Source organism: Equus caballus, chromosome 8, assembly GCF_041296265.1.
Source record: "Equus caballus isolate H_3958 breed thoroughbred chromosome 8, TB-T2T, whole genome shotgun sequence".
Taxonomy (NCBI): domain Eukaryota; kingdom Metazoa; phylum Chordata; class Mammalia; order Perissodactyla; family Equidae; genus Equus; species Equus caballus.
In genome coordinates, this window is record NC_091691.1 from 50,560,462 (window position 1) to 50,581,107 (window position 20,646).

The window sequence follows — 20,646 nt, forward strand, 5'->3', positions numbered from 1 at the left end:
CTGGGTATTTGTTGGCTGAGCAGTTCTTCTGGGAAAAGAGTGAAAAATATTTTATTGGTGGGGCTTTCTATTCATCACTCATTGTATAAGACTAAGAACTTGGTGTGATTTTACATAGAAAATTTAGTATTTAATATCAGGTATGTGATGTTATGCTTCACATTTTATAACTGTAAAGTTCTTCCAGCTGCTTATTCTATCCCTGTCCAATGAGTTTTAAAATACGAGTTCTGGTGTGAAAGAATGTTAGGGTTGGTAGAGAAAAACTAAAGTTACAGAAAAGTGAAAATTGAACAAAAATCACCCTTAATCTTACTTTTAACTCATTTCTGTTCTTACAACTAGACATTTTCTAAATATATTTGTAAATGATTGAGAATATATTATGCACAAATACATACCTTGTTCTTTTTACTAAAATTTTAAAACTCGTTTCCCAATTTGTTTTATTTTTACAAACTTTTTCTGTTTGCTATCTTCAAAAGTATCAGGCATACAGGCAACTCACTTGCAGTTTCTTCTACCTGGAATGTTCTTCCCCCAGCTATAATTATGCTTTGCTCCTTCACTTAGTTTAAATTTCCATTCAAATTTCACTTTCTCAATTCCACATCCTTTATTTTTATCCTTAGTTTTTATCACTGTCCAGCGTATTACTTGCTTTACGTATTTACTTCCTTTATTATCTGTTTCTTCCCCTAGAATATTGGCTTTGTGAATGGAATGTTTTTCATTAGTTTTAAGTATCGTTTTATTAAACCCTGTGACTAGAGTAAAGCTTAGCTCATAGTGTACATTGCAATAAATATTTTCCAAAAGTTCATGAATCTACAATGGATAAATAATATTATGTCATTTTATCTATCATATTTTTAGCCCATCCTCTATTTTTTCTGTTTATATTGTTTCATATTTTGTTGTAAAAATTTGTTGCAAACATTTCACTTAAGCTATGAATAGTGGTAAACTTCTTAAGTATAAACATCAATGGAAGAAGGCTACATATTTAATAAATACCATAAAACCTACATATTTAATTAAAAATTAGAAATTTTTAATATGTCAAAGATATCATCAAAATCAGGAAAAAAACAAAAGAGCAAATTCTACAGAAAGTGGCTACATTCATTTTGAATACAGGAAAAAGAAATTTGGAAGTCTGCATATCCATCTTTTCTTCCTGGATTTCTCTATCCATTTTAAGCTCAGCACAGTTCTTCTCCCTTCAAGAAGTTCACAAACGTTGATGTTTATTTTCTTTTGTATTTCTTATGATTTGATTTTTCACAATTAGTCTTTAAATGCATCAGTAAATTTAATTATTTATTGTCCTGTGTTTGTCTTTAAAGGACTAAATCGTGTGCACATCTGTGTTTCTTATCTGTCCCAAAGTCAGTTCCCTCTTCCTCTGTTATCTGCATTCTGATTTTCCTCTGGGGAACTTCATTTCCATGGCTAATAACATAAGGGGCTTCAAATGTATGCGAGTGACCTGGACTTTGATGAATGGGTATCCACGAATTGCTGTGATTATTAACAAATGAGTAAAATGCTTAGAGCAGTCCAGGGAAAGTCAACCAGATACTTCTGTGTAACCCACTGGGGAATAGTTTATCCTTTCCCCTGGGGTTGCTGTATTGGTCGAATGGATGCCCGAAGCTGTCTGTGGTCGGATTTGTAATTATATCGATGGGGGACACCTAACAGAATAAAATTATCACAAAGAAAAGGAGAGTCAATAAAATGGGAAGTAACAGAGTCATGATGACCTCATCTGAACTGCTAGATTTCAGTCACGCCTACAATGAGCCCTGCACTTTCTATTATGTAAGGTGATAAGTTCCTATTGTTCTTGATACAAGTTTGAATTCAGTTTTCGACACTTGCAAACTGTAAGGATTCTAGTACACTAAGTAATTTTCATAACAGGATTTATTGAAAATTCTATCCCTGGTCCAATAACTCATGCTGCTGCATACCTTTATCATAAAATAATTTCTTACATAGAAAAGGTCTTTTCCTAAGATACAGTTTAGTTCTATTTTTCTATCCATGTATATTTAGACATATTTTAGACAATTATTGAAAATTTGGGACAATTCCAGCTCTTGTTTATACAAATTTTTATAATATTAATTTGCTTATTCTTCCAAATAAATTTAAGAATTGTAGTATAAATTACTTATTGCAATATTGATTTTGAATGTGTTAAATCTACAATTTAATGTGGTAGGAATTTGTATTTTGTTCTATCAGTCTTCTCAACCATCATTTATTCTTTTTTTATAGCTGTGAGTGAAATGTTACAAGTTTCTTTAACAAAGATGTAAAATTTAATTAAAAAATAATCCTGAGTATTTTATCAGTTTTCACTTCCTTATTTCTAGCATTAACTGATTGTTAATGCGAAATAAATAAGTAATATTTAGTCATTTTATTAAAATCTTATATTAGTCCAAGACTGACATTACTCATTTTCTATTGTAGCTTTATGTCTCTAGGAGGAGACATCTGTCCACACTGGCATCTTCTGATATGAGTATCATCAAATGTGGCCTTTGGGCTGCTTGTCTGTCCTGTGCGGGCACCAGGGGAGAAATATGACCCAGTCTACTCCTGAACTGGGGTCATTCTTCCATACTAGCATACTTAATAAACATTATTAAAATAGACATTTTAAAACATTATGTTAAAAGCACCTGAATTTCTTATGTTCTTAGTAATATTGTTGAACCTGAATATAATCCAACCACTTTATAAAACAGATGTGGAAGCTCTCCAAAGATGTCCAATTATTTCTCAAGGTCAAATCAAAGTTTATGCTTCATTTTTAGAATAGTAATTAATTTCTAATGTAATCTAAAATATGTGATGTTCATTGTTTAATGATTTCATGTTGGTGATAGATTATCACAAGAGCCTCTGCTTTGGGCATCCTAAGCATTTCTTGGCAAGAGTGTGATCTATATTTCTCAGCATAGTTCTACGCACAAATATTGCCTTGTGGCTTTAGTAATAATGTTTTCATGGTGTTTGGGGGACTTTGGGCTGTAGTTTTCTCTCTGGCAGAGATAAGGCTTCCTTCTATTCCTTCTTATTTCTGAAGGATGTACCATTTGCCAGGTTTCAGTGTGTCTTCTAAAATCCACTCCTAGAAACATTGAAATATTCTCTAAGAAAATATGTTATTAAACTACCTTTAATTACTTGATATATAGCCTATCATAAAATCATGATACTCTCGGAAGTTCAGGTCTCGAAAGGGTCACCTGTCATCCAAGTATTAAAGCAGGAAAAGAGATTTTGTCTAGTTCTAATGCCAATGGGTTACTTGGAAGTGTGCAGCTTTAGCTCCTTGTGCCATCTCCATCAGACATCCCACAAGCCACCTGAAATAAACCACAGTTTAAGTGTGCTTGCCAGTCCAACCAACTACAAAGCAATTCACCCACCCAAACTTTCTGATCCAGCTGCTCACCTCAAACTCTGACTTCATGACAATTCTGGGGCTGCCTCTGGGTTTGCAGATGTTCTGAACTGTGCTGTTGCAGACCAGGACTTCTTGAAATGCCTATGTACATCAGTCTAGCTCAGCCTGTGTGTACATGTATGTGTGTGTGAGTGTGTAGTGGGACATTTCTAGAGACCTAGAAAGCTACTGCGAGGGCTTGAGAGGCAGGGCACAGATGGCTTTTCTAGTAATTGAGAAACTAAGGATAGAGCTTAGTAAATTATAAGAGGAAGAAGACATTGCATCTCATAAAGATTATTTTGTTTGTTGGTGTGGTTTTTGTTGGATTTTATTTTAGTTCCTTTCCTCTGTTTTGCATACAAGGAGCTCAATATTAAATGAAAATAAATTTAGGGAATTCATTAATCCAGTGTCATCTCTCTTAAGCTGACAATACTCTTTCAAAATTAGTATTTTGGTAGCACTCTTGAAAGGATCAACAGGGGAAAAAAACCCACCTTAACAGGTCAGCAATAATGACCTCACTATCAATAGCACAGTATAGCAATGTCTCCTAAGGTCTAGAAAATCAATTTTCTTGATTTCTCGTTAGACTGGTTTTTGCTGTTTTTCTAGAATGTTCACTGCCCAAATTCAGTTTCAATCTTTTAAGAAGCAAAGTTCTCTCACACAGTTTCTTGTAAGTCCACGATCTACATACACCAAGTCACATAACCTGCTCAGAGCAGCATTGCATGTGACTGATTGCCATGGCAATAGGTATTAGTTGTGGCAAAATAAATTTCATGCATTAATAATAATATGCAAACAAAACTCTGAAGGTTCTTTGTTCACCGGTGTCTGACGGCACACCAGTTGAGGCCTATTACTACAACCCAGTGATACGATATTAGCCAATACATTACTCAAGGTCCTTCTTGTGTTATTTATGCAACAACATAACACCTCGCATGCTGTACAAAAGTCATGTGTAACTTCATGTTCTTCATCACTGTGCACGCCATGCTCTTCTGTGCTTGGTTTTACATAGTATAACAAGAACAAATCACGTACAATATGTGTATGTAACTTGACACATACTAAATATTCAATAAATGATAGATTGAAAGTTTCATCGGGAAAGCAATTTTGTCTCTTTGATTAATCCAACCCTTTTTCACTAGGTTCTTGATTATTTCCTACTGAATTGAATTCTATAGAATACGGGCAGGGAAAAAAAGAGAGAATGGTCAGGATAAACCAAAGTTCATGAGGCTGATATCAATAAATGAACACAATGTATAACGAAGATGAAGTTTGAAATTTCTACGTACACAATGGCCATATTTGGGCATTCCACCATTAGGATGGATAGTTGACAACTGAATAAAATTGCCTCTGAAATTGTACAACTTATCTTTTCTTTCATGAACCTCTTAAAGCAAACCTTTAGGATTTCAAACTAAAGCAAATTCTTTTCTCTAAATTTTTCTTTTCAAGACAATATTATAAAGTATTTAAAGAAACTAAGGATATGTTAGGTTATTATCTTAACCTCACTGTAACATAGTGCTTTATATTTTTTGTTGCAAATTTATTTATTTAGGTAACATTGGTTTATAACATTATATAAAGTCCAGGTGCACATCATTATATTTCAACTTCTGTACAGGCTATATGGCATTCACCACCGAAAGTCTAGTTGCCATCTGTCACCCTATAAATGTGCTCCTTTACCTCTTATGCCCTCCCACAAGCCCCCTTCCTCTCTTGGTAACCACCAATCTGTTCTCCATATCTATGTGTCTTTTTGTCACTGTTGTCTTAGCTTCCACATTTGAGTGAAATCATACATTATTTGGCTTTCTTTGTCTTAATTCCTATAGCATAATATCCTCAAGGTATATCCATGCTGTTGCAAATGGCAAGATTTATTTTTTTCATGGCTGAGTAGTATTCTATTGTGTGTGTGTGTGTGTGTATATATATATATATATACACGTATACCACATCTTACTTATCCATTCATCCATTGATGGACACTTAGGTTGTTTCCAAGTCTTGACTATTGTGAACAATGCTGTGTGAACATAGGGGTGCATATATCTTTTCAAATTAGTGTTTTCACATTCTTTGGATAAATACTTAGAAGTGGAATATCTGGATCATATCATAGTTCTATTCTTAATTTTTTGAGGATTTTTCCATACTATTTTCCATAGTGGCTGCTCCAGCTTACATTTCTACCAGCAGTATATGAGGTTTCCCTTTTCTCTGCATCCTCTCCAACACTTGTTATTTCTTGTCTTTTCAATAATAGCCCTTCTGACCAGTGTAAGGTGATATCTCGTTATAGTTTTGATTTGTATTTCCATAATAATTAGTGATGTTGAACATCTTCTCATGTGCCTGTTGGCTATTTGTATATTTTCTCTGTAAAAATGTCTGTTCATATCCTGTGCCCATTTTTTGATGGGGTTTTTCATTTTTTTGCTGTTGAGTTGTATGAGTTCTTTATACATTCTGGAAATTAACGCCCTATCAGATACATGATTTGCAAATATTTTCTCTCTCTAGGTGGGTTGTCTTCACTTTTTGATGGTTTCCTTTGCCATGCAAAGCTTTTGAGTTTGATGTAGTCCCATTTAATTATTTTTTCTTTTGTTTCCTTGCCTGAGGAGACACGGTATTAAAAAAGTTATTGCTAATACCAATGTCAAAGTGTGTGCACCTATATTTTCTTCTAGAAATTTTATGACTTCAGGTCTTACAGCCAAGATTTTAATCCATTTTGAGTTAATTTTTGTGTGTGGAGTAAGATAGTGGTCTACTTTAATTCTCTTGTATGTGGCTGCCCAGTTTTCTTAATGCCATTTATTGAAGAGACTTTCCTTTCTCCAATGTATGTTCTTGGAAGTTTGTCAAAAATTAGCTGCCAATAAATGTCTGGGTGTATTTCTGGGCTCTCAATTCTGTTCCATTGATCTGTGTGCCTGTTTTTCTGACCATATTATCCTGTTTTGATTACTATAGCTTTGTAGTGTACTTTGAAATCAGGGAGTGTGATGCCTCCAGCTTTTACTTTTTTCTCAGGATTGCTTTGGCTGTTCAGGGTTTTTTGTTGTACAATATAAATTTTAGGAGTCTTTGTTCTATTTCCATGAAAAATACCATTGCGTCTTTAATAGGGAATGCATTGAATCTGTAGATTATTTTGGGTATTACGAACATTTTAACATGTTAATTCTTCCAACCCATGAGCATAGATATCTTCCCATTTCTTTGTGTCTTTGATTTCTTTCAACAATGTTTTATAGTTTTCAGTGTAGAGGTCTTTCACCTTCTTGGTTAAATTTATTCCTTGGTATCTTATTCTTTTTGTTGTAATTATAAATGTGATTTTAGTCTTGATTTATGCTATTTCATTGTTAGTGTATAGAAATGCAATTGATTTTTGTATGTTGATTTTACTGTATTCATTTATTATTTCTAATAGCTTTTTGATGGAGTCTTTAGGGTTTTATGTATATAAAATCATGTCATCTGTAAATAGTGACAATTTTACTTCTTACTTTCCAATTTAGATTCCTTTTATTTCTTTTTCTTGCCTAATTGCTTTGGCTAGGACTTCCAATACTATATTGAATAAGAGTGGTGAAAGTGGGCATCCTTGTCTTGTATCCCTGAAATAAATCCCACTTGATCATAGTGTATGATCCTTTCAATGTACTGATGTATTTGATTTGCTAATATTTTGTTGAGGATTTTTGTATCTATGTTCATCAGGGATATTGGCCTGTAATTTTCTTTTTTTCTGTTGTCTTGTCTGATTTTGGTATCAGGATAATATTGGCCTCATAAAATGAGATGGGAAGCATCCCCTCCTCTTAAATTTTTTGGAAGAGTTTAAAAAGAGTAGGTATTCAATCTTCTTTGAATGTTGGGTAGAATTCACAGAGGAGGCTGTCTGGTCCCGGACTTTTGTTTTTTGAGAGGCTTTTGATTACTGTTTCGATCTCCTTACTAGTGATCAGTCTATTCAGAGTCCCTATTTCTTCTTGATTCAGTTTTGGAAAGTTGTATAGTTTTAAGAATTTATCCATTTCTTCTAGATTCTCCAATTCATTGGTATATAGCTTTTCATAGTATTCTCTTATAATCCTTTGTATTTCTGTGGTGTCCATTGTACATTTTCCTCTTTTAAGCCTTCTCTCTTTTTTTTTTCCTGAGTCTGATTAAAGGCTTGTCAATTTTGTTTAGCTTTTCAAAGAACTAGCTCTTAGTTTCATGGATCTTTTCTATTGTTCTCTTAGTCTTTTTTTCACTTATTTCCACTCTGATTTGTATTATTTCCTTCATACTACTGATTTTTGGCTTCCTTTGTTCTTCTTCTAGTTCCTTTAGGTGTAATGTTAGATTGTTTGAGATTTTTCTTGTTATTTAAGATAGGCCTGTATTGGTATAAACTTCTCTCTTAGTACCACTTTTCCTGTATAAATTTTGATATGCTGTATTTTCATTTTCTCTCATTTCCAGGTATTTTTTTAAAATTTCTCCTTTGATCCAACATTTGTTGAGTAGCATTTTGTTTAATTTCCACAGATTTGTGACTTTTTTAGTTTTCTTCTTGTAGTTGATTTTTCATTTCATACTATTGTGTTCTGAAAAGATATGTGGTATTAGTTCAATCTTCTTAAATTTATTGAGACTTCTTTTGTGCCCTAACATGTGATCTATGCAGAATGTTCCGTGTGCATTCAAAAAGAATGTGTATTGTGCTGTTTTTGAATGGAATGTTCTGTATGTGTCTATTAAGTCCATTTGGCATAATGTGTCATTTAAGGCAAATATTTCCTTACTGATCTTCTGTCCCTATGATCTATCCATTGATGTAAATGTGATGTTAAAGTCCTCGACTATTATTGTGTTACTGTCAGTTCCTCCTTTTATGACTGTTAATATTTGCTTTACATATTTAGGTCCTCCTACGTTGGGCTTATAGATATTTACAAATGTTATATCCTCTGGCTAGATTGTTCTCTTTATCATTACATAATATCCTTCTTTGTCTCTTGTTCCAGTTTCTGTTTTAAAGCCTATTTTGTCTGATGTAAGTATTGCTATCCAAGCTTTCTTTTCACTTTCATTTGAATGGAATATCTTTTTCCATCACTTCACTTTCACTGTGAGTGTCTTTAAATCTAAAGTGTTTCTCTTGTGTGCAGCATATGTATGGGTCTTGTTTTTTTAATCTATTCAGCCACCCTATGTCTTTTGATTGGAGCATTTAGTCCACTTACATGTAAAGCAATTATTGACAGGTATGTACTTATTGACAGTTTGTTACTTTTTTCTGAATATTTTTTGTAATTCTCTGTTCTTTTCTTCTTCTCTTCCTCTCTTCTCTTGTGATTTGAAGATTTTCTTTAGTGTTATGTGTGGGTTCCTTTCTCTTTACTTGTTGTGTATTTATTATATGTTTTGGGTTTGTGGTTATCATGAGGTTCATATATGACAATACATGTATATACCATTCTACATTAAGTTGATGGTCTTTTAAGTTTGATCTCATACTAAAACTGCTACACTTTTACTCCCTTTACCCCACTTTTTATGTTTTTAACATGAAATTTTACCTCTTTCAATTTTGTGTATTCCTTAACCACTTATTGTAGATATAAATGATTTTAGCACTTTTGTCTTTTGACCTTCACACTAGCTTTACTATATATTTGCCTTTACAAGTGATTTTTTTCTTTGATAATTTCTATTTGTGACCTTTTCTTTTCTATTTACAGAAGTCCCTTTAAAATTTCTTGTAAGGTTGGTTTGGTGGCGATGAACTCCTGTAGTTTTTGCTTGCTTGGAAAACTCTTTATCTCTCCTTCCTTTCTGAATGATAACCTTGCAGGTAGAATATTCTTGTTGTAGATTTCTTCCTTTCAGCACTTTGAATATATCATGTCACTCCCTTTTAGCCTCTAAGGTTTCTGCTGAGAAGTCAGGTGATAGACTTATAGGGTTTCCCTTGTATGTAACTTGCTACTTTTGAGATTCTCTTTATCTTCAATTCTTGACATTTTAATTATAATGCGTCTTGATGTGGGCCTCTTTGAGTTCATCTTGTTTGATATTCTCTGTGCTTGCTGTACCTGGATGTCTGTTTCCTTCCTCAGGTTATGGAAGTTTTCAGATATTATTTCTTCAAATAAGTCCTCTGTCATTTTGTCTCTCTCTTCTTTCTAGGACACCTATATTGTGAATGTTAGTATGTTGTCCCTGAGGTCCCTTAGACTGTTTTTATTTTTTCAATTATTTTTGCTTTTTTCTGTTCAGCTTGGGTGATTTCCTCTATTCTTTCATGTAGATCACTCATCTGTTCTCCTGTATCATCTACTATACTGTTGACTCCCTCTAGTGAATTTTTCATTTTAATTATTGTATTATTCAGCTCTGATTATTTTTTATATTTTCTAGCTCTTTGTTGAAGTTCTCATTATGTTCATCTATTCTTATTCTGAGTTCGACGACCATTACTTAAGACTATTACTTCATACTTTTTATCAGGTTTTTATTTCTCTCTCTTTCATTTAGTTCTTTTTCTGAGTATTTGTCCTGTTCTTTTATTTGGAATGTATTCCTCTGTCTCCTCATTTTGCCTACTTCTCTATGCTTGTTTCTGTGTATTAGGTAGATCAGATACATCTCCAATATTGTAAATGTGACCTTATGTAGATGTCTTATGGGGCCTAGCAGTGTGCTCCCCTCTTGTCACCTGTGCCAAATGTTCCAGGGATGTCCCTTGTGTGGGCTGTGTGTGCCCTTCTTTTGTGGCAGGACCACTATTGTTGCAGGCCCATGGGTATGTGGGGCTGGCCCCCAGGCCTGTTGTTTGCAAGGCCTGGCCACCTGCAGCTGCTGCAGATGCACTATTGAGTAGAGCAGGCCCCTGTTGCAGCTGACTGCAAGGTCTCATAGCACACAACTGCTAAGGGCTTGCTGGTGAGTGGGTCAAGCTCCAGTGTGGCTGGTCATGGGGTTCAGCAGTGTATGACTGCTGCGAGCTCACTGATGGGTGGGGCAGGCCCCCACTGAATCTGGGTGTATAGCCTAGGGGCATGAAACCACCTCAGGTGTACTGGGTGGCAGAGCTAGCCCCCTCCTCCTCCTCCTCCTCCCTCACCCCGTGCAGCAGTGTGATCATTTCACGTGCACTGGTGGGCGAGGCAGATCCCCTGTGTGGCTGGTTGAGAGGCTATTGGCACAAGTCTGCTGTAGGCTGACTGGTGGGTGGGGTAGGTCTATGGGGCAGGCTGCCTGTGCTGCCTGGCTGCACTTAATTGCCTCAGGAGCTCCAGTGGGCAGGGCAGGCTCCTGCACTAACAGGCTAGAGAATTCCAAAATGAAGTCTGCCAGCATCTGTGTCACTGCGACTGAACTAGGTCACAAAAATTGCTGACATCAGTGTCTCGGTTCCTGATGTGGAGGGGCCCAGCCACCTCCTGCCTCACCAGGAGATGCTCTGAGCTTACTAAAGGAGTATCTTTTACTATGAATTTTCTTTCTGGCATTTTGTGCCGGTTTCAGGTTGAGAGAGTCTATACATGGGCCCTTTAAGAGCAGGTTTTCTTTTCCTTAAAGTTCTACAGTTTTTCTGGGCATATTCCTCATTGACTTTCAAAGTCGAGTGTTTTAGGGCCTCATCTCTCTTGTGCTGAATCTAAGGGCTGGGATGCCTAATGTGGAGCTTTGATCCCTCACTTCTCCAGAAGTTCTGTACCTTTGAGATCACTCCTGACAGTGAAGTGCAGTGGCTCAGGTGTGGTTCTTTTCCTCAGCAGGACAGTATCTACCTCTTCTACCCCTCTCGGTGTTGTCCCTTGTTGTGGCAGTTCTTTTCATCCAGTTTCCAGATCTCTCTTGGAGAAAATTATTTCACATGTAGTCATAAGTTTGTTCTGTCTATGGGAGGACATGAGATCAGGATCCTCTCATGCTGCCGTCTTCCAAAAGTTCCAACAGTGGTTTATATTGTCTCGGATTCATTTTTCTATTCATACATATATTATCTGCTTTACACATAATTGGGGTTTCCAACATCAATAATTATATTAAATGCAGTTTATGAAACAAACTTACTTTTAATGAAAACAATTATTTCTTTAAAAATTCTTATTGGATGCGTCCACATAATCTTCCCTGTTATTTTAAGGCCTGCATAATATGTCATTGTATTAATCCACTGGGTTCTCTCTCTGTTGTTGGACATGGAGATGAGTGATACTATATCTTCACTATAGATAACACTGTAATAAATCCATTTGTATACATACATTATTTTCTGAATTATAAAATTACATATATCATATATATTTTTCTTATAAGTCATTTGCTTAAATTAAATTACAAGAGCAAAGTATTTATTTTTCTTTGTATTTTCTCTCTTGCAACTCTGTCTCATAGACCATCATCCTAAACTCTTTAATGTGTTTCCTTTTGCAGCATACTTATTTTTAATTTAGAGAAAGTTCATCAAGTTTTTCATAGTCAAGTAATATCTTGATTGGGATTTCATAATGATTTTTTACTGTTTTAACTGTAACACATAAACACTGATCTGTAGTGTTTTCTATTATCAATGACTTCTAAAAATGTTTTTTAAGATTTCCATTGTGAATTATTTTAACATATTGGCTATCTATTAATACATTTTCCAGCTGCCAAACATATGAGCTATTTTAGTTATCCTTATGTTTTGGGGTTGTTTTTTTTTTTTTTTGTCTTTTGTGCCTTGTGTATTTATAAAATATATTTAGTTTATTTTTTTAATTTAGATTTTACATTTTTAAAGCCATTTTAGGTTCACAGTAAAATTAATAGGAAAGTACAGAGATTGTCCATATATCCCCTGCTCCATATATACATAGTCTCCCCGGTTATCAACATCCCCCATCAGAGTGGCAAATTTGTTAAAGTTGATGAACCTACATGGCCACATCATGATCACCCAAAACCCTTAGTTTACATTAGGGTTCACTCTTGGTATTGTATGTTCTGTGGGTTTGGACAATGTGTAATGAAATGTGTCCACCATTATAGTATCAGACAGAGTATTTTCATTGCCCTAAAAATCTTCTGTGCTCCACCTGTTCATCCATCCTCCTGTTCCCCTACTCTCGGCATCTACTGATCTTTTTACTGTCTCATAGCTTTGCCTTTTCCAGATTGTCATATAGATGGAATTATACAGTACGTAGCCTTTTCAGATTGGCTTCTTTCACATAGTAATATGTTTTTAAGTTTCCTCTATTTTTCTTTTCATGGCTCTTTTCTTTTTAGGGCTGAATAATATTCCATTGTGTGGATGTACCACAGTTTATTTATGCATTCACCTACTAAAGAGTATCTTGGTTCCTTCTAAGTTTTGGCAATTATGAATAAAGCTGCTGTAAACATCCGTGTACAGGCTTTTGTATGGTCACAAGTTTTCAACTCTTTGGGTCAATACCAAGGAGTGTGACTACTGGTAAGAGCATGTTTAGTTTTGGGTCAATACCAAAGAGTGTGACTATGGTAAGAGCATGTTTAGTTTTGTAAGAAACTGCTAAACTATCTTCCAAAGTGGCTGTACCATTTTGCATTCCTACCAGCAATGGATGAGAATTTCTGTTGCTCCACATCCTCACCAGCATATAGTGTTATTGTTCTGGATTTTGGTCATTCTAATAGGTTTGTAGTGGTATCTCATTGTTTAAATTTGCATTTCCCTGATAACATATGATATGGAATATCCTTTCATATGCTTACTTGCCATCTGTGTAGCTTTTTTGATGAGATGCCTGTTTGGGTTTTTGGCCCACTTTTTAATCAACTTGTTTTATTCTTGTTGTTTTAAGAATTCTTTGTATGTTTTGGATAACACTCCTTTATCAGATGTCTTTTTTTCTTTCTTTATCAGCTTTAATGAACTATAAATGACAAATAAAATTGTAAGATCTTTAAAGTGCACATCAAGGTGATTTGATATATGTATACATTGTGAAAGGATTCCTCCCACCTAGTCAATTAACACATCCATGACCTCACATATTTATCTTTTTCTTTCTTTCTTGTTTTTTCATAAGAATATTTAAGTTCTACTCTCTTATCGAATTTCAATTATACAATATAGTATTATCAGCTATAGTCACTGTATCATACATTTGATCCTCAGAACTTACTTATCTTATAGACAAAAGTTTGCATCCTTTTACCAATTTTTCCCTATTTCTCCCACCCCCGGCCCCTGGCAATACTCTTCTACTCTCTGTTTCTCTGGGTTTGACCTTTTATTTAGATTTCACATATAAATGATACCATGCAGTATTTGTCATTCTCTGTCTGGCTTATTTCACTTAGAATAATGCCCCCAAGGTCCATCTATGTTGTCACAAATGGCAGGATTTCCTTCTTTCTTATGGCCGAATAATATTTCATTGTGTATGTTGGGGTGTGTGTGTATATCTCATATCTTCTGCATCCATTCATCCATTGATGGACATTTAGGTTGGGTTTCCATATCTTGGCTATCCTATTTTCATTTCCTTTGGATATATACCCAGAAGTAGGATTACTGGATCATATTGTCAGATGTGTGTTTTACAAATATTTGCTCTCAGTCTGTGGCTTGTCTTCTCTTGTTTTTCAGAGAACAGAAGTTTCTTTAATTTTAAAGAAGTCCAACTTATCAATGATTCCTTTAATGGATCAGGCCTTTGGCACAGTATTCCTTTTGTCTTAGGATCTAAGTTTACCGTATTTTTCAGGAGAGCATATGCTTTGTTGTTCATCAGTTGGGGTTGATTGAGGCTTCTTTTGTGGCTTAACACAGACTCTATTTTTGTTGATATTATAATCCTGCTAAAAGTGTTGTTCTCTATTACATGTAGAATTTTATATAGATATGTGTGTATATAATAGATTGTTAATTGCATTGTTTAACAGTTTGGTAGTGCTGCTTATCTTGATCTGCTTGTACTTTAAGTTTCTGAGGAGTGCATTAAAACTTTCAAATAGAATTTATAACATGACATACATTTCTTCTTGCAATTGTGTCAGCTGATGTTTGATATGTTTTGTGGATGTATTATTTTATGTATATATTTTTATGATGTTTATTTCATATAGTTCTCTTATTCTGCATCTATATCTATATATCTTAATGCATATATGACTCTTACTCCATCTACCTATTATAGATATATCTATCCATCTATATATCTATCCATCCATCTATCTAGGTTATCTATCTATCTATCTATATCTATATCTACCTAGAGATATATCCTTTGAAACTTATGACATATCTAGGTTTCAATTTTACTATGTCTTACATTAAAGTAGCTAACCCAACTGTCTTTTCGTTCGTATTTACCAGGTATAATTTTCCAAATTTTTATTTTCAACCTTTACTGTACTTTTTGATATAAATGCATCCTGTTAATTTTATTGCATCCTGTGTAGTTTTTTAAATCAAACCTGAAAACAACTGTCTTTGAATTGTTTGACTCATCTATTTTTGTTTTATTTATTGTTATTTTATTAATTATTTTTGACGTCTTAGTTCACACTCTTTATTTTTTTGTATGTTCTCTTTTTTCTCCACTCTCACTTTCTATTGAGTGATCAAGTTTTCTGTTGTTGAACATGTATGTATGAATAGAAATAAAGTTTTATGATATTTTTTGTTTTATTTATCTTCTGTGATTTCTTAAACTTATCATCATCCCTGTTTTCTCCGTGAAAACACAAGAATTTTAATACTCTTAAGTATAGACTCAATATAATAGATGCGTGTTGGCACCAAAAAGTACTTACAAGGAAGTTTTAGCAGCTTTTTTTTTAATAATAGCCAAAACTAGAAACAACCCAAATGCCCATTAAGATATGACTTAAAAAGGTTTGATATTTTCATACAACAGAATACTATATAGTATTTCATAAACTACTGCTATATTCAATAATATAATTAATATAATAATAAATGATAGGTAATATATACACAATAAATATACTATGATAAATAAAATTTAAAATAATGCAAATTAATATTAACAATAATAATATAACAAATTACTACCACATGCAATAAAATGATTAAATTTTGCCATTATAATTTTGAGCTATACATACCAGATGCAAAAGAGTGTGGCTCTACTTATACAAAGTTCAAAAGGAGCCAAAGTTAACTGATCGTCCTCTTCAGGGAAAGTAGACTGGGTCGGGGCAGCAGGGAGGTTTCTGGATGTTGATAAACATATTGATGTTGATGCTTATAATATTCTCTGTCTTGATCTGGCAGTAGTTACATTTAAAATCAGTCTCTAAGCTGTACACTTGTGATTTATATGTGTAATATATATGTAAAACTTCAAAAAAAGTTAAGAATTAAAGCTTAACTCCCACCTGCAACCTCACTGCGCCTTCAATCTACCCTCTTCCTTCATAGCCTACAGCCGCTCATCTTCCAGACGCAAACAACTCAAAACATACTCCATGCTCTGAATGGTTTGCTCAGTTTTTTGGCTTCTTTCTGAAATCCTTATTTTCCTTTTGTTTCTTCAGTTTCCCTAGGCTTGAATTTTGTGGAAGAAGTCAATAGTCGGTGCTTGCTTATCAACATGAAATTAACCAGCAGCTCCTAAAGTGAGTTCTACAAACGTTTTTTAATGACCTTTGGTATGCCAAAATGCTTTCCAAAATGAACATATAAATTTACTGTTCTACAATCAAAGCAGCGGTACTCTGGACATACTGTACTAGCAGTAGCTTTTGAAATTATATATTTTAAAGTGCATGCCTTGTATATTATACCTCGTTTTTGTTTAAATTTGCATTCATTTCAATACTAGCAAATTCACACCATGTCTAATACATGTTTATTGTCTGCATTTCCTTTTGAGTAATTTTACTGTTCATGTTCTTTGCCTATGCATTTATTAACATCACAATGTTGTTCTTATTATTGGGAATAAACATTCCACGTTTTTCTGATATTCTATTTCTTACTTTGCTAGTCATAGGGAAAAAATGAAAACATTTTGAAATGTTATGAACTCAAATGTCAGATTAAGGAGCCAGACCTTCTGTCTATGAGGAAGCAGGGGGGTGAGGAATATGATATTTTAATCACTGAAATCACATATGCTTGTAATCCACAAGATGCAAACATTATATGTATTTCATTCAGTTCAGAACCTAGTTTCTGAGTTAATGGTGTTTTTCTCCAGAAAAGAAGCTAAAACACTGGGAGTTTCTACTTTCTTGTAGTCTCACTTTGCTTGGTGCGATGTTGGCACTGGAGCATCTGTCAAGTATAACAGATGTTGTCAGGAACAGAAAATTCTCTGCGACCAAGTTTCAATCTGCTATTCACATATGCTGCTGAGCACATAGATTGAGTTTTATTTCAACAGAATAAAGACAGTTTGTTTCACCTGCAAGTGTATTCCTTTTTCAGCTCCTAGAGAAAGAACGAGAGTTGATTTTCCTATTGCTATTCAAGGAAATAGAACAATTTCCACAAGAAATCCATAGCTCTAAATGGGTCCCTCTAAGATCTGATGTTAAAGTGGATTTTTTAAACATGGACAACATTGAACACACAAGATTGGCCTCTTTGGTCACATTATGAAATTAGGTACATGAGGTGCTGATCTTACTGAGCAGCATCTTTAGAATTACGGAGGCCGAATTGTGTAATAACATAGTTTGTTGTTACATGGTTTTATGGTGACTTCAAGTCAAATATTATAAATAAATGCCTCATAGCTTAAAAGGATGTGCTCCATGGCACTGCCTTTACTGAGGAGCTGTATCATGTTTTGAGAAATCCATAGTATAAGATTTTTACTTCTGTAAAGAAACCTAGAATTGTGGGTAGTAGAAGGAAGGAGGAAAAACGTAAAGAGATATAACATATTTTAGTAAAATATAAATTATATCATGTTCTTAATATTCTATTTTTCAGTAATTAAATCTAATCTCCTAAGAGATAGAGAAACTGGATGAGTATAAGTCATCATAGCTGTAGCTATTTCTTTTTTGTTCTCATTTTTTTATTGTGGTAAAATATGTAACAAAATTTGCCATTTTAATCATTTTTAACTGTATGGTTCAGTGGCATTAATTTTCATTTACAATGTTGTGCAATCCTCTCCACTATCTGTTTCCAAACTTTGTCATCACTCCAAAGAGAAACTCTGTAACCGTTAGGCAATAGCTCTCCGTTCCCTTCTCTCTCCAGCCCCTGGTAACCTCTAATCTACCTCCTGTCTCTATGAATTTGCCTATTTTAGATATTTCATATGAACAGAGCCATACAATGTTTGTTCTTTTGTGTCTGGTGGTATTTTACTTAGTGTAATGTTTTCAAGGGTCTTCCATGTTGTAACATATATCAGAACTTCATTCCTTTTTAAGGCTTAGAAACATGCTATTGTATGTATATATATTAATCATTCTTCTGTTGATGGACACTTGAGTAGTGTCTACCTTTGGCTATTTGATTTTGTTGACTCTTGTGAATAAACGCTGCAATGAGCATTGGCATACAAATATTTATCTGAGTATAATGTGAAGACACACAGGGAGAATGCCACGTGAAGACAGGATAGGAAGGATGCATCTACAAGCCAAGGAATGGCAAACATTGCTGGCAAAACACCAGAAGCTAGCAAGAGGCAAGGCAGGGTTCCCCTACAGATTTCACAGGGAGCATGGCCTGATGATAACTTTCATCTTAGACTTCTAGCTTCCAGAACTATGAGACAATAAATGGTTAAGGTATCCAATTTATGGTACTTTATAATAGCAGCCCTAGGAAACTAATACAACTTTCCAGTATTTAATCAAGGTGAAATTATTGTTTTCTGAAGGGCATTTGAGTATTACTCTAATTTTATTTTTTATATAAGTGGATAGCTACTTAAGTTGTCAAAATGCCCATTCTGCTCGCTGATTTTTAATGCTACTTCTGTCATCTTCCAAGAGTTTCTTCAGAGAATTTCTCTTTCCAGGCTGTCAATTCTGTTCCATTGATCTATTTGTCTATTGCTGCGTTAATATCAAAGGGAAGGACTAAATATGGAGGAACAAATCCTCTTTTATTCTTTATATTCTTCAAAATTTTCTTGTACCTTCTCGGCTATTTACTTTTACATAGAAATTTTAATAAACCTTTCTTTCTTACAAATACTTACATATTTCTTTATCTTGTCTTTTTGCACTTGAAAAAACCACCAGTATATGTTGAATAAAAGTAATAGTAGTGAGTATTTTTTTTTCTTTTGAGAATTTAAGAGAATTGACAGTTTATTCTGGTTTTCTTTTTCTGTCTTCTTTTAAAATTGTAAGTATGTTATTTACTGTAGGTGTTTGCTGGACATCACTTGCCATATTAAAATAACCTCCCTTCTATTCCTAGCTAAATTTTGATCACGAAAGAGTGTTATATTTTTTCTACTTATCTATTAACGACATAACAAACATTACTTTCCTGTGAGGTACAAAAATTTTTAGTACAGTCTGAGATTTTATACTTTGCTTGATTTAGCTTGATACAGATTTTGTATCTATATTATGAAAGAAAGTGATCTGTGCTCTAAATTTTCTTTTTTTTCCTGCAGACTTCTCTCATTTGAGTGCCAAAAATTCACTCATCTAGTAAAATGAGTTTGGGGAATATTATCTATTTTCAATTCTCCGAAGTGTCTGTTCCTTGAAGATTTAGTAAAACTTGCTTTTAAAATCCTTGCGGGCGTAGAACATTACAGTGTGTTCAGGAGGGTGATAGATTTCTCAATACTGATTCCATTTCTTTAATGGTTATAGGTTTATGCTTTAAAATTTGTTTTTCTTGAGACAGGTTTAATTTTTTTTAAATAAAAACTGCTAATTTTCAAGTTACTTGTTTAAATTTTTCATTTTATTCTATGTTTTTAATCTCTGCTCAATTTTAATTATGTCTTCTTCCTCATGTCATTTTTAGTGTTGTTTATTTGAGTAGTTCATTTTTCTAGACTGAATTTTCAAAGGATTTGTTTATTTTAATTTTTATTATTCTTATCTAGAAGAAGATTTGGCTTTTGTGATCTTCTCTAATATTTATGTGTTCTGGTTCATTGATATTTTTTCTTTATCATAAATATTTCCTTCATCTTTTATTTGGTTTATCCTGGTTTTCTTTTTCTGTCTTCTTAAAATGGATGCCTCCCTAAAATATTTGGCCTTTTTTCTGTATAGTATTTGTGTGTAGTTTTCCCTCAAAATAATACTTTAGCTGTGTGGTAGACAGAATGATGCCCTCCCATCCCCACCAAAGATGCCCACATTCTAATCCCTGGAAACTGGGAATATGTTATGTTACATAGCAAGGGAGGGTTTAGGTTGAGTGTGGAATTAAGTTTGCCAACCAACTGATCCTGAGATGGGGAGAATATCCTGGATTAACCCAGGTGGACTCGGTGTAATTGCAAGAATCATTTAAAGTGAAAGAGAGAGTCAGAATCCCATGATGAAATGTGAAAAAGACTCAACAGATCATTATTGGCTTTGAAGGTGGAAGGGAGCCATGGATGAAAGAATGCAGGTGGCTTCCAGAAACTGGAAAAGGCAAGGAAAGAGATTGGGCCCAGAGCCTCCAGGAAGGACTGCAGCCTTCCTGACATTTTGATTTAGCGAGGACCCATTTCAGTGTTCTGACCTCCAGAATACTAAGATAATAATTCATGCTATTTTAAGCTACTAAGATTTGGCAACTTGTTACAGCAGCAATGGAAAACTAATAAAGGCTATAGCCTATGAATTATTCAATTTTGAATATTTAAAATGTCTATTAAGATTTATTCTTTGAACCATGAATTATTTAGAATGATGTTTTTAATTTATCAGGTATGTTTTTAAATTTAACTTTTTGTCATTGGTTTCTATCATTATAACATCATGATGAGAATATATGGTCTGTATAGTACCAATATTTGAATACTGAGAATTGCTTTTGTCCTAAGAGATGATCTATTTTCTGAATGTTCCAAAAAAATGTTGAGAAATAAAACATTAGATCATTCGGGTTTGTCTTTTCTCTTTTTCTAAAAGAAATTTTTAAAATTTTTACAAAATTTTGTTATAAAAATAATTTTTATTGAAACATTTAAGGA

The 20,646-nt window shown here is 33.9% G+C and overlaps 1 long non-coding RNA gene across 1 annotated transcript in view; it reads right to left on the reverse strand.

Annotated features, from left to right (window-relative positions):
* Positions 1-15,583: 15,583 nt before the first annotated feature.
* Positions 15,584-20,646, reverse strand: part of LOC111774713 (uncharacterized) — a 63,911-nt gene continuing 58,848 nt past the window's right edge. The window contains exon 4 of the long non-coding RNA XR_011420966.1: positions 15,584-16,952. This is a non-coding gene — a long non-coding RNA (uncharacterized lncRNA). The remainder of the gene's footprint in view (positions 16,953-20,646) is intronic.